We start from the raw sequence: 14,794 nt of genomic DNA on the forward strand, positions 1-14,794 counted from the left end.
AATAACAGATGTAGTAATCAGGACTGAGGATTTGGTTGTAAAACAAGACTATAGTAAATTTAAGAAAAAATTAACTGAAAAAATGGGACTATTACTGGGATGTAATATTAATTATAAGTATGCTGGATAATCTCAGTCTTGTAGTTTCAGAAATGCTTACAACAAAAAGCAGACGCTTAAATGAAAACATGTGATTCAACATGGATGAAAAAGTTTTGATATGCAATATGGAATTAACCGAAATGCTTTACAAATTATGTTATTAATGATAATTTACATGTTAATAAATACATAAATTATACATAATTGTTCAATATAATAAAGCTCAAATTTATGTGCAGCTTTATAATATACCGTGTTTCCAGTTTTAAATTTTAGCCGCTATTTCAAGTTTAAACAAAAAAAAAAAAAAAAAAAAAAAAGATAAGCCTTTGGTGAGGGGATGACATCATAAGTGATGTGATACTTCTTTGGCGATATGAAGCAACTCCAATGATGGAACACAGCAATAACTTTTATTTAACACTCAAAAATGGTGACATACAAACAAGAAGAGAAAACATATTCTAAAAACTTATTTAAAAAAAATAATTACATGCTTCGTACGAGAAAATGCATGCAGCTCTCGAGCCTGCATTTCAATATTGCCAGTAATATGTACATTATTTATTATTCATCTATTTCAAATGCACGAGAGATTAATAACGAAATTAAAACTGTTACAGTGAGAATGTAAGGGTATAGACCAACAAGAAAGTATGAGAACGGTTCTTATTATACATTTAATTAGCATAATTTATATATATATATATAATCATTGTAATAATATTTACAATAAAAGTATTAAAATTTAAAGAATTTTCTGATATAATCTATTACGTATTCGGATGCAGAATAATTGTTTAAGTACAATTTTGACAACAAGTTTGTTGTCAACTTGGCTCAGTCACTATTTAGTATAGTGTGACAACTCAAAGGACTGCTCGACATTAAAATTTACTTCCATTACTTTTTGTTACTGGTCTTTCATTTCCCGAAAGCCGTTTTAGGAGTGAAAAATAAATTATGAAGCATTTCTGGCACACATTGGTGATTATAAAAAACGGTCGGTGATAATATCGTAACTTCTAATGCTATATTAAAGAAATCCAGTAAATTATCAAGATTCTTTTAAATGTTTATATTCAAAAATGTAAATATAAGTTCACACAAAATATCAAAAAAGGCTTATGAAAACTGATTCATCATAATCTGCTTTTACCATAAAGAGATTATTTGAACTGCACGTGGAGATTTAAGGTATATGCTTAATCAAAACGTATTTCTGAATATAGTTTAGTAAAAACTCTTTTCAATCAAGCTTAAAGGCAACATTAATAATTTACATTTAAATTAGCGATAAATGAATAATCTACTTCCTAGTATCAGATTGCAAATAAATAATTAACATTAATACAATAGAACAGGGAACTCGGAAAACAAGCAAAGCTAAAAAAATTTTCCTTTTAAGCACTTTTAACTAAAATTTCCTTTTAAGCACCTGCAAACCCATCTCTTTCGTTTTAAGATTTCAGCGCAGGTTAATAAAATTCATCAATGTAAATGCACGTGCTATATACATCGGCTGAAAACTGGAAAAATTAGAATAAAAAACAGAAATAAAAACAAATATAAATACAGAAAAATAAAAGAAATCTGCTATTGGTAATAATTTTGACCTATATGAATCTAAAATAAATCAAAATTTAGCCAGTTAATATCCAGTTATTACAGATAAGGAGCGTGTCGTACTATACTGTGACTATTATTTTGTCCAGTATCGCCATTTTAAAATTGGCTTAGTAGCTGTGAAGCGTGAAGAAGTGTAGAGTTGTCATCGAGTACAATATAAAATAGCAAATATAAAATAAAGCTGTCGTTGGCGAGAAAGTTGAGTCTAAACTGTACTTTAGAGTTCAAATTGAACTGTATGAAAAAAATTAGGAATTACTTGGAAAATTAAAATATTTTTGAAAATATTTTTTCTGATAACACTAAGCACGGTGGAAACATAAAAAAGGTAGAGAAGCAAATATCTTCAGCATTTGGCTTTAATGCGACTTTAAGAAAATTTGGCCTCCTGTCATTAACAGAAATTTGAAGAAAAGTATTAATTCTTTTACTTAAGTTACTTTCCTCATATAACCTCCTTCCAATTCCAATTAGAGTTTCATGCCTAACTTAAAGTTCTATTGTGTGTAATGAATGCCAACATTCTGAAATTGTTTTTTTTAATAAAATGAAATAGAACTTGGTTTTTCTAGTAGTGTTTGATAAAAATTCTTCATTCTGAAAATTAATGTTCATTCTGAAAATCGAAAATTTCTGTGCAGACAATTTTAACTCTGTGAATATGGTTAGCAGTGGTTTTAGTCAAGACGTTTTAGAAATGTTGGAGCATCAGTGTATAAGTTTATTGCTGAGCAAATCAGAATGCCTTCATTTATCAAAAATTGTAATTTGCTTGTAGTTAACGGTTTTAATATCTAGAAAGTCAATAGGCGTTTATCTATTATTAGTTTTATTAAGTTTACTATTTTCTAAAATTCCCTCATTATTCATGGTTATAATATCACCTACGCACCTGAAGGGTAAGTTAAATTTATCTTTGGTGCAATCATCTATTTGGTTCGGGAATTCATATCCCTTTTGCAAAACAATAATGGTTGCAGATATAACCTGAATAATTGGTCCCCATGGGTATTTCATTAATTTGTTGGTACATATTTTTTCGAATTTAATAAATTTGTGATAAAAGGGTGCATTGAAGGTAATCAGTTAATTTTTGTCTAATTTTTGATAAATTTCTGGAGAAAATCTTAGTAATTCCACTGCGCAGTTGTAAATCTATATTAAGAGAAGAGTAATATAAAGATTCGCAATGTCGTAACAGTTGGTTATTGTAAACTTTTATATTTATTTGTTTATAATTTGAGTTTTATGTATTTTTGTAATGTCCCATACCACTTTTATGTACACATTTATTTATTTATGCATTTAGCACATTTTGCATTTGCTTATTTCTTTTAATTTTAAAATTGAGGCTACTTTTTTGTATAGGTCTGTTTCCTTTATTATTTGACAAAGTTCTTAATTTTGACTTTCGTGAAGCTGAATTTGTAAAAACTGCTCGGAGTACAACCACAGATATGAACAAAAGACATTTACTAGGCTTCAGTAATAGTTTGATAGTTTCCAGAAACGTATATTCGTAGTCCTTGAAACGATTTCTGTGGAAGACTTCAGAAATACGTACCATTCCCTTTTCTGCAAAGGTTTTAATTATGAAATTGCTTCGAACCTAATTTCAGATGCGTGCTCAGCTCAATTATGATGAGTAAATTCAATTCAGAATGAGCTAATTAAATCAGATTGCTATTGTATTTTGCTCTGTTTAATTTTTAGTTTGGTTATTATTGCTTTAGAATTTGCTTTGCGAACAATTATGATAATCTACGATGGTCCTTCTTAAGTTAAGAATTTCAATTTCTCTCTGTGAACTCCTTGAGACATTTACAGCTATCTGCAAGAACTATTATTCAAGCTTTAATAAATTTTCAAGTTTTATTTGTTCATCTGAGCTTTTTATTTAAGGAGCTATCTGTGAACCCGTAGCATTCATCAATATATCCTTAATCAGCCACGAAAAGAACCACTTTCATAAGGAAATAACAGAGCATGAAGCATTAGTTGTAAGTGCTAGAATTAAGTAACAATAACCTCCTCTTGAACACAAGTTTTTCGTTAAATCACTAAATGAATATTTTCCTTAACACCCAACTCATATCGTTTGCAAATGAAACTGGGTAAAAAACAGGGATTCAAATCCCGTGATGAGTATAGCATGCATGCATTAAACTGCCAAACTAATGCGCGTTAGGGACCCTTAAATAATTTTGCTACGAAACTCCTTATCGATAGTACAGATAAGAGATCATATAAGATCCTCATATTATTTCCGTCAATATTTCAGATTAGAATTGTAAATGAGCTGGTAAAAAGTTACACTGCCAGCAGTAACGCATACTAATAGCCACTACCTATCTCTTCCATTCCGATGGCTCATAAATGCGTTTCTGCTTAGTCTTGGTATACAGCAAACAAGGTACTTTTTTTATCTCCCATACGACTGATGATCAATGGCTGCCTACAGTTATATTGGATGTACAAATAAATGTGAGGGTTTTTTTTTTTTTTTTTTTTTTTTTTTTTTTTTTTTTTTTTTGTTTTGTTTTGTTTAACTATGAAGCTTTATTCAGAGAAATTGGAAGAATGTATTTTATTCAAAGTATTGCCCATCGTTACCTACTACTTTTCCCCATCTTTCAGGCAGCATACGGATTCCGCGTTTAAAAATTCCTCGTCTTTTGAGGCAATCCAAGAACTGACCCAATTTTTGGCTTCTTCGTATGAAGTAAAGTGCTGCTCAGCCAAGTCATGAGTCATCGATCGGAACAAGTAGAAGTCGGAAGGAGCAATGTCTGGTGAATACGGCGAGTGGGGTTGGACATCCCAATGAAGCGCCACCAAAGTTCCCTTGACGACTGTTTCAGCAGGTGGGCGAGTGTTGTCGGGCTGAAAGATCACTTTGTCATGTCTTTTGGCATACTGAGGCGGGGGCGTTTGAGCTTCAGTGCTCGGCTCAGTTGCATCAAATGTTGTTTTTAACGTTCCCCAGTGATAAGGCATAAATCTTGGTCCAATAACCCCTCCAACTCAACGTTTTCAAACTTTAGTGGCCTCCTTCCTTCGCCTTCTTTGTCTCTGGCGTTAACATTGCCACTTTTAAACCGCCGAAACCAGTATTCACATGTTTTTAACATGTTCTCCATATGCTTCACACAGAAATCGATGCCCATCAGCTGCAGTTTTCTTCAAATTAAAACAAAAAAGAAGCGCTTCCAGCAAAGCAAATTTTCTTTTTTTGGTAGATAGGGTGACATAGGTTGAGCACACAGAAAGTTTGTTATTTGACTTCAGAGAAATGAAACAGACTGATTTTTCAACGGAAATGCTGGGGCTTTGACATGAATATAGTTACAAGATTGTCCGATAGGATTTAATGCTAGTAACGTCCTCTTATGTAAATCCCTCAAAAACTTATTTCTACACCCAATATACTAACTGATTTATTATAGTCTTCGCAATACTCTTATTTTATTTCATCATATTTATCCTTCAAAATGCTCAAGTCGCTCGCCGTTTTGATGGTGTCTGCAAATTTCACATTATACTCGATCAGATGTCATACGTAGCTAGACTTATAACATATTTAAGGAAATTACAAGAAGATGCCCAAGCGGTCGAAATCCAAATCCTTCAAGTAAATTCCGTCGTATATGTAAACAATTGTGTAAATAACTATAAATCGTTAAACATAACAAAAATGAGCTTATAGTAAATGACTTATTTTGGACTGATAGAAAATATGACTCATAAGCGATTTTGAGCGACTTATGTCTGCAATGATTTCTTTGAAATCTTTGTTAATATCCACTCCGTAAACTCTGCAAAATCTACAAATGCGCTTTTTCTTAGTAATCTAGCACATAGCATACGAAGGGCGGTAGCGACATTTACTTCTTATTCGCAAGGATTTTAATATTCCTGCTTTTGTTAGTTGGTGTAACATGAAACAGCTGTACCAAAAAAAAAAAAAAAAAAAAAAAAAAAAAAAAACTAGGCTAGTGATTTTGTAAAGACTTAGATTATGTAAGAATGACACACACTTCTGAGGTAATGGGTACTTAAAAATTTATATATTTGGCCATAAATACAATACTGCGCCTCATCGACGGTTAATATATTCTCAGACTTACGGCAGATACGTGAACGCGTGGATAATGGCCAATATTCTAAAAGGTGTCATTTACCTTAGAATCATTTTATGCTAATCTGTGTTTTTGCCCTTCTCATTTCTTCTCTCATCATGTGCTTCCCAGAACATAAATTTCTAGCACGCGTGTGTTCAAATGAGGTAGAAAGAAGATAGTATTTAAAGGAAGATTTTAGAAGGTAGAATCAAAACATGTTCAGCCTGTTGATCGTGACGTTGTTAATTTGTTTCGCTTGAGAGCTGTATTCTGGTTGCGTTGTGTTATTTTTGCCATTAGGCATTGTCACGTCGAGTTTAGGTCAGAGTCAACTTGCGCGTTTCTTTATCTGTGTTAGCTGTTAGGCTAACTTGCATTTACTTAGTTAAATCAATTTCATCACCCTTGAACAAGGAACAAGGCATAAATGCTGACTATTCCATAAGCAACAGAGGTTCCTTCTGTTAACGCTTATTTGAGTTAAATAAAAGGATTCTTTATATCATTTAGTCTCTGTGGTACTTTACAAAGCATAGTGATATTTCACTGAAAGTTTTAATAGTTTTGTACATTTCATAGTACTAAAGTAGACGAAATTTTATATTATAAACATCTACAAAACAGGATATTCGTGCAACATGTATAGTTGCAGTTGCGTATAATTGATAAATAATGCACGTAAGACATAACATTAAATAAAGTAATAATAAAGTATTCTATACGCTGTATAGACATTAAAATGTAAAATATGTTCTACACTAGAGTGTAATTTCATTCATCTCTCATTAAAAAATGAAGAATTTGTAGATAATCATGCATATCTATTATAATTCCTATTATAATAGATATGCATGATTATCTACAAATTCTTCATTTTTATAATTCCTATTATAATAGATTCTTCATATATTATAATTCCTATTATAATAGATATGTATAATTATCTGTTATCCTTCCATTGCGGAAAAACTGCAGCACCTAGAGCTACTATATTTTGAATAGACAAAGCCTTGTGCACCTACATGTGCACCATATATGTGCACCTGGAAGCCTGAATTCTGAATTTTGAATTTTATTTTATTTATTTCATGTTTTGTGTGAATTTGATGCCATTTTAATTAAAAACTCGGCGATTTAAAAGCAGTTATTGTCACTCAGTAAAACGTAGGATAATATTATATCGAATTTGATTAGAATACTCTATTCAAAAGCAATGTATTACCATTAGCGGAAATAAAGCATATTTATCTTCCTCGCGCCATCATGATACCATTCAAAAAAGCATAAGATAGATCATTTTTCTTTCAAATTTAAAATATATTATTATTATTATTATTATTATTACTATTTAATATATATGTAATAATATATGTTATCTGTAACAAAGTAAACGATTGAAAGTAACAAACGCAGTTCTTTATAATTACTATTTGGTTAGTCCGTAACTGACTGACTGGACACTAAATACTGACTGGATTATTAAAATCATTGACTGGACTATTAAAATCGTTACATATATTTTCTCTTTTTTAATTATTTTAGATAGCTAGCCGCGCAAGCGTCTAGTATCGCTAAAAATAAAGGAATCAGATAATTAAATATAACCCAAACATACGAATAAGAAAGGAAAGAAAACAGTTTTTGCGCTATACATGCACTTATGCATATGACATTGAATAGAAACAAAACTGATTTATTTTTTGACTACTTAAAGCGCAATGATAGTTTCCAAGCAATTGGCATTATCGCTATTCTCAATTTTTTGGAAATTCAGTGTGATAAATAAGAACTTTAAAAGCAGGAGAACTGCAATAGTACTTTATTAATGAGAACAGAGTTTCTAAATACTAAAAACAAGAATGGAAGAAAATTTAAAAAGCATAAATATGAGAGCGAAAATAAAAATAAATCGAACATTCTCTGACCGTTAATAAAAGAGATTCCAGATCAACATATTTATGTCCATCAAAGTAGGATGTAAACGCAGAGTCTAAGGAATTTTTTGTAACTTGAGAATATGCATAACTTTCCTCAGTGTATATTATCGTTCCGTATATTTAGAACATTGGCTCAAAAACACGAGTGAGTAAACAGTATTGGACGGATCTGCGTTGCTGTATTTTGGTTAATATTGCCTTTTCGGCTGCATTTCGAAATATACAACTTACAAACATTACGACAAATTTTCCTTTCCCAGAACCTCATAACTGAAAGTACTGAAACTGAATCAGCGACTGTGGGGATATGAACTGCATTTTATTATGAGACGAAGTTTCATCATCAAAGATTGTTATATCGAAATTCAGAAACGGAATAACTGATCCATCTTCAAGTATAGCAACAGAAATGCTGCCCAACCAGGGTACTGGTTAGCGACGCTGACTGCCGTGGCGAAGGGCCCGGGTTCGAATGCCGGAGAAGGCATGGGTCTTTATAAGTATATAGTGTCTGTGCGGCATGGGGGCACTCTAAGTATGCGGCGAGCCGAAAGTCCTATCGAGAGGTTGATGGTATAGGGAAGAAGGGTGAGAGATCCTCGGCTCCGTTCCCCCCGGAGTACTCTTCGTCAAAATTGGCGGGGGCGGAACTGAGCGAAGTCGTACTGTCACAGGTATAGTGCCCAAGGCTTTTGCCAACGACAAGTGCAATCTTTCAGTCCTTGCCACGATGAATTGCGCGGGCTTGTGCTGATGTTACTGTCAGACAAGTGAGATAAGTCACAACAATATAACAAAATAAAAACAGCATCAGAAATAAAAGTGGCTTTTAAATAGTTGATAAGTACATTTCATGGACCCTACCATTCAGATAAAAAAATATTAAAATCATTTAAAAGTCGAGTTATTATATATTAAAAATAAAGCTGTATAATAATATCAGTAATTTTGCAGTGAATGCTAAAAAGCAATTTGAAAAACGTCGACACTCTGCTAATAATTTTATTATTTGATTCTGTAAAGAAGTTTTAATTGGCCAATTTTAAGTGATAAAATCTCGAGTAAAACTCCGCTTAAGAACAAAACACGGAAATTCATTAGTTAATAAGCGAATAAAATTTCTCCTTACAGTTCCAACAATTCAAAACAATCAAATAACTCTTACTGAATCTCTACAGATATAAATCATTTACAGTACTGTTATATCTTTTGCATTAAATAATATGGAAGCCGATAAATCATTAATCCGATCAGAATGATTTAATAAAACTAGAAAATTATTTTTATTGTCAGTAAGATGCAGCACTGAATGAGGAAAAGAAAATAAAAAATATTCGAAATACCCCTTGCAATAAAACAGGATCAATTTAGTTTAACAGAGAGGAAGAAGTCGATTAATGTATTAAATGTGCATGGATCCTCAGCTTCGAAGCAGGGGTTAATCTCATGGAGCATAAAGCGTTCTTAATACCCGCTCTAGTTACATAGCTACAGTATTGATGCAGAGCGTTAATACGCTTGTTCCGCGCCTGGATCGTCGTATCGGGCATTTCCTTTATGGTCTCTTTAACCCTCCGTGTCGGATAATGTGCGTCTTATCCGCTCCGAGATGAAGAAGAGGAGGGAGAGTAGTTCGATGATAGTGGTCCTCCTCCCTTCATTCTCATCATACGTCTTATGGTAGATGGGCATTGATTAAATATTATATGGAAGCTTGATCACTTCCCCCTGCCTCCATACCTCTTCCTTTTCCTTTATGAACAACCGCATTGTGAATGAAAGAAATGAGTTAGTGCAGCGTGAAATGCAGGTTTACCTAAGTCGCCATTTTTGTCCTGTTTCTTTAATCATGTAAGCTGTTTTATTCATGTGGGTGGAACATTATGACGTAATAACTATATTTTGAACCTATTACATGACTGAAGTTGCATATTTTATTTCATATATACTAATAATATGTTTGCGCTTCTGCATAGAACACATTGTCATTTTTAAACGTTGTTATTCTACTAATTTCTTACATACGATTCACTAAATAGTCGCAGTGTATTTCATGTATTTGCGAATACCCGCTGTGTATTCGCAATACCTTATTCGCAATGGTGTAGTGGTCAACACGCTCGATGCGAATTCGAGAGGTCCGAGAGTCCCGGCGAGGGCATTGCTCATTTTTCATGTCTCCTGCTTTCAAATAATGTCTCTACAGTGGTGCTCGAACTAAAAGGTGGTGAATGCTGATTCTTCACCACCACGATTTGGTGATTGGGTCCCCTAAGCCCCAGTCGCCGCCCTTTAAAACGGGGAGTATATGCGGTTTTTCTCTCGCTTTCTTAGCATGCCTTCGTAGTGTAGTGGTCAGCACGCTCGAGGCGTATTCGAGAGTTCCGTGGTTCGAGTCCCGGCGAAGGCGTTATTCATTTTTCATCTCTCCGGCTTCGAAATAACCTAATGTCTCTACAACTGGAGCAGAAACACGGTATATAAGATTTAAATTTAGACAAAAAGGCAAAAAAGCAATTTTAGATTGATTTAGATTTTGACCAGACAAAAAGGAATTTTTCCCTTCCTGAAAAACAACGATATATGTTTGAATAGAAAGAAGAATATAAACAACTAAATACTTTAATAAAAAGTAAAGTAATCATAAATATTATCAAGTATCTGTGTACAAAAACTCCGCTTAACGTGAATTCGATGTACGTCGTAATCATTCAGGTCAATTTATCAGGTTCAATGTTTCTTCTAACTTTCTTCGGAAACATACAATGACCTGACTAGAACAGAGAGCTTACTAAAGCTATGTTCACTAATTGTAGTAAGTGGACAGGATACAGACGAAGGGTATACAAAACCCTTTATTTTTTTCTTTATATACAATGACTTCCGTACTTCGGAATACAATGACCCTCCACTCGGGGTCTAACTTAAAAGATATCAAAATAAAACTAAACTCTAATTTAACTTTAGAATAAGATTGGCCTTATAATAACAGAAAGCGTATGTAGCACAGAGACTGTGAACACTACAATACGTTTAATTTATCAAGAGGATTAAAACCTCTGGCCTGGAAGGCAAAGTAGCAACTGCGTAACTTCTAAGGTAAGCGGCCTGCTTCGAACTCACGGCTTCCTCTCTTCTGCTTGGCAAAAAGGCCACACTTAAATACTTGGCGTTCGCCAGACAACTTTGCATAAACTCCTTCACGCTTATAATTCTGGCCGGAAGTAGAAAATAAGAAGTGATAGTAAAGATTTAAAATAAAATAAACGTTAGTAAAACTTAAGATCCTTACATACTTCCCGCCAGAGTTAATTAGTTTGAAACTGAGGTCTAAAACGACCTTGTTGAAAACTTTTAGCTCTAGAAACTAACGCGAGGCCAACCTTTAACAAAAAATGCTTCGCTAGAAACTAGAAAAATTTAAAAGAAAGAAATTTGTTACAATAGCAGCTCCCGGAATATACAACAATCTTTTTTCTTTTTCATCTGTACTGCATCAAAACAGGAGCTTTATTCAATTCTGGTTCCTTCCAGAGATCTGGAAGGAAAACTAGTTTAATGAAATGTTACAGAATGACATTGTAAATAACATATAGAATATACTTTTCTTAACATTCTTATTTCATTCATGACTATTTTAATTATCTCTCCCCGTGCTCTCTGACATGTGTTGTAAAAACACCAAACATGAATGTGTTTCTGTCTATGTGTTCAACACTTCCTCCTACAATCAAAACACTAACGTGTTAAAATTCAACATACGAGACCTCTTAACACACCCTAATTTCAACTCTAGACCCTGAGGTACTATTCTGAAAGTGGCTAACTCTAAAGTGTAGCGTCAGAGAGCCTAACTACATCATTCAACCTTTAACACATATTCACCATGATTTAATCTTTACAGTCACACGAATAACAAATTTTTAACATTACTTTCACTTTTACCATATCACGTTATTTCTAAACATTCAAAATAACAGTTCACATGTATACAAGAACATATCAAGACGCCGTTAATTTTACACATTTGAAAACACACATTAGTAGTACATTGTTAACTTCTATTCTTTTCAAAGCAAGTGCCAATTCCTTCTACATTGAAATAATACTACATTTCAAAAAGTCTTTCAGACTAAAACTTCTTTCTTGTTAGAATGTTTTAAATAAAATTTATACAATAACTTTTTACAATATTTAAGTCTTTATACAACGCTATTATACATCAACTTTAGTTTTACGCGCGAGTAATTGAAAAACATAATAAGAAAATCGGTCACAACTCATTTCTCGCCCTTTTGGCGATAAAGGTAGACCTCGCATGAGGTAAAACTTCTTCAAATCTGCCACTTGCAGTAAGAATGAAAGATTAACTTAAGTTTGTAAAGTAACACAAAATTTTACTTATCTTTGTAATATTCAGACATCCTTTTCTGGGCCCAGTCTTTAAAGGTGCTGCAGACCGTTGCTTGGTTGATCCTCCTTCTTGTACGGGCTCGCCCTTCAGTGCTTTCCTCTGGAAGCTTCCGTTTTTCACCACTACGGCCACCCTTGAACATCTTCCTTCTGTCCTCTGCTTGTGGTCTTGGCCGTTTGAAGGCAGCTGGTCTTGGTGGAACCGGGAAACTTCTGTCGTGATCCTGCTTGGACCTCGTTGTTGGCCGTTCAAATTTTTCTTGTACTTTTTCCTCCGCCGCTGATGGCCCTTCCGCAGTTCGGCGACTTTTGCTGCGGAGAGTTCTGTCGGATGAGTCAATCTTCCGTTTCACAGCCGGGTTATAGTTGCCGTCCTTTCTCCCGGTCTTTTCCACATACGTCGTCCTTCTCCCTTCTTCATTCTGGGGGTGTTCGTGAACTCTGTTTTTTGGACGGTGGAACGACTTCTTTTTCTTTGTACCTTCAATTTTTCCGCGGGGCAATTTTCTTTTCACTTGCTTCTGTCTCTCATTGGCTTGCCCTTGTACTTGTCGTTTTCCCACCTCTGGAACTTGTACCTGCGGTGTCTGCCGTACCGGATCCTGCAAAAGATCTGAAAAGATTTGCATTTTATTACGGTCATAGAATGGTTTTATCTGGTCAATGTTTGCGGAACAGGTTTCGCCATTTCTTGCCTTTAATACTACAACAGCGTGAGTTATTTTTTCTATAACATATGGTCCTTCAAAGCGTGGGAAAAATTTGGCAGTTTTATCTTCTGGTGCTGAAGAAAGTGAATGCTTAATTTTTAGTACTTCATCCCCTACTTTATAAGTTACTCCCCGTCGTTTCAAATCATAATAGAGCTTCTGTTTTCTTTGTGCTACTTCCGTATTCTTCTTTGCTTCCTTAATTAGTTTTTCTATATCACCCATTTTAAATTCTGGGGCTCTTTGTTGCACATAAAATAATTTATCTAACGGTGTTATAATCTTTCTGCCTAGAAATAACTCAGCAGGAGTTTTGCCCGTTGTATCATGTTTTGCGGTCCTAAGGGCGAAAGCAAATTCATTGACATAGTTATCCCAGCTTTTATGAAAATTTTTAACATAACTACGGATAATTTTCACTATATTTCTGTTGACCCGTTCCGCTATATTTGATTGCGGCCGATACGGGACCATTTTTAAATGACGTATGCCCAGTTTTTGGCACATGTCTTCAAATATATTACTTACAAATTGAGGACCATTATCCGATATAACTTTTAGGGGCGCCCCGTATTTTAAAATATATTTATTTAAAATAGAATCGGTAACTAATTTCGCGGAGGCTCGTTTTAAGGGAACAATTTCGGTCCATTTACTAAAATGATCAACTATAACAAGGAGATAGCGACTTTTGTTTAACTGACTTTTTGGGAAAGGGCCCAATAAATCGATACCGATTATTTCATTTGGAAATTCGGATTTAATACTATTTAGAAACCCGGCCGGGCGGAAATTAATATAATTAACGGCTTGACATGTTGGGCAGGACTGGACATACGCCCTTGTTAACTTTTGCAGTTCAGGAAAGTAGACTGCCTCGCGTACGCGTTGAGTAGTTTTTCGAATACCAGCATGAGAAGCTAAAGGGCTGTCATGGAGCTCTTGCAGGATATTTAATCTAAGACTAGCTGGGATAACAGGTCGAAATTCGTTGTTGGAATTCGTAGTTTTTGTATAAAATAATAGACCATCTATTAGTTCGTAATGGGCCGCCCTATTTCTTATCGCCACAATATCTTGGTGGCTAAAATTTTCAGGATCCTTCAAATACTCATAAATACTTCCAAACTCAGGATCCTTACCCAGTTCGGTTATTACAGTTTCTCGGGAATTTATTGTACACGCTGTCAGCATTGCAACTTTTACGGTATTACCCTGTTCGTCTAATTTAATTCGTGACAGGGCATCTGCTACGATATTTTCCTTTCCGGGGGTATGCTTGATTACCAGATTATATTCTTGCAGCTTGAGTGCCCATCTTATTAACCTTGGGGATAAATTTTTTCCAGAGTACAATCTAGTTACCGCCGCATGATCAGAATATACTGTTATCGGCGCCTTTCCAAAATAGACTCGGAACTTTTGCACTGCTAACAGAACTGCAAGTGCCTCTCTCTCGGTCGCGGAATAGTTTCTTTGTGTTTGATTTAAAGTTCGGCTAAAAAATGCTACTGGCTGCTGATTTTGCGAAAGTACCGCTCCTACCGCATAATCCGAAGCATCCGCTGAAATTTCTAAATTTTCATCCTTTTCAGGAAATTTCAACACAGGGGCTTGCGTTAATGCTTGTTTTAATTTTTCGAAAGCACTATTGGCTTCGGCCGTCCACGAGAATCTTGCCTTTTTCCTTTTTAATTTTAACAATGGCTCAGCGATAGCCGCAAAATCTTTTATAAAGGACCTATAATATGAACAAAGTCCTAGAAAAGAAGAGAGCTTCTTTGCCGTGTTTGGAGTCGGATACTTTTGTACAGCGATTATTTTTGATTCATCTGTCTCGATCCCTTTTTGCGATATTTTGTAACCTAAATATTTTAATTCA

Source organism: Stegodyphus dumicola, chromosome 2 (genome assembly GCF_044657685.1).
Source record: "Stegodyphus dumicola isolate Sdum_Otavi_A_Nest chromosome 2, ASM4465768v1".
Lineage (NCBI taxonomy): Eukaryota > Metazoa > Arthropoda > Arachnida > Araneae > Eresidae > Stegodyphus > Stegodyphus dumicola.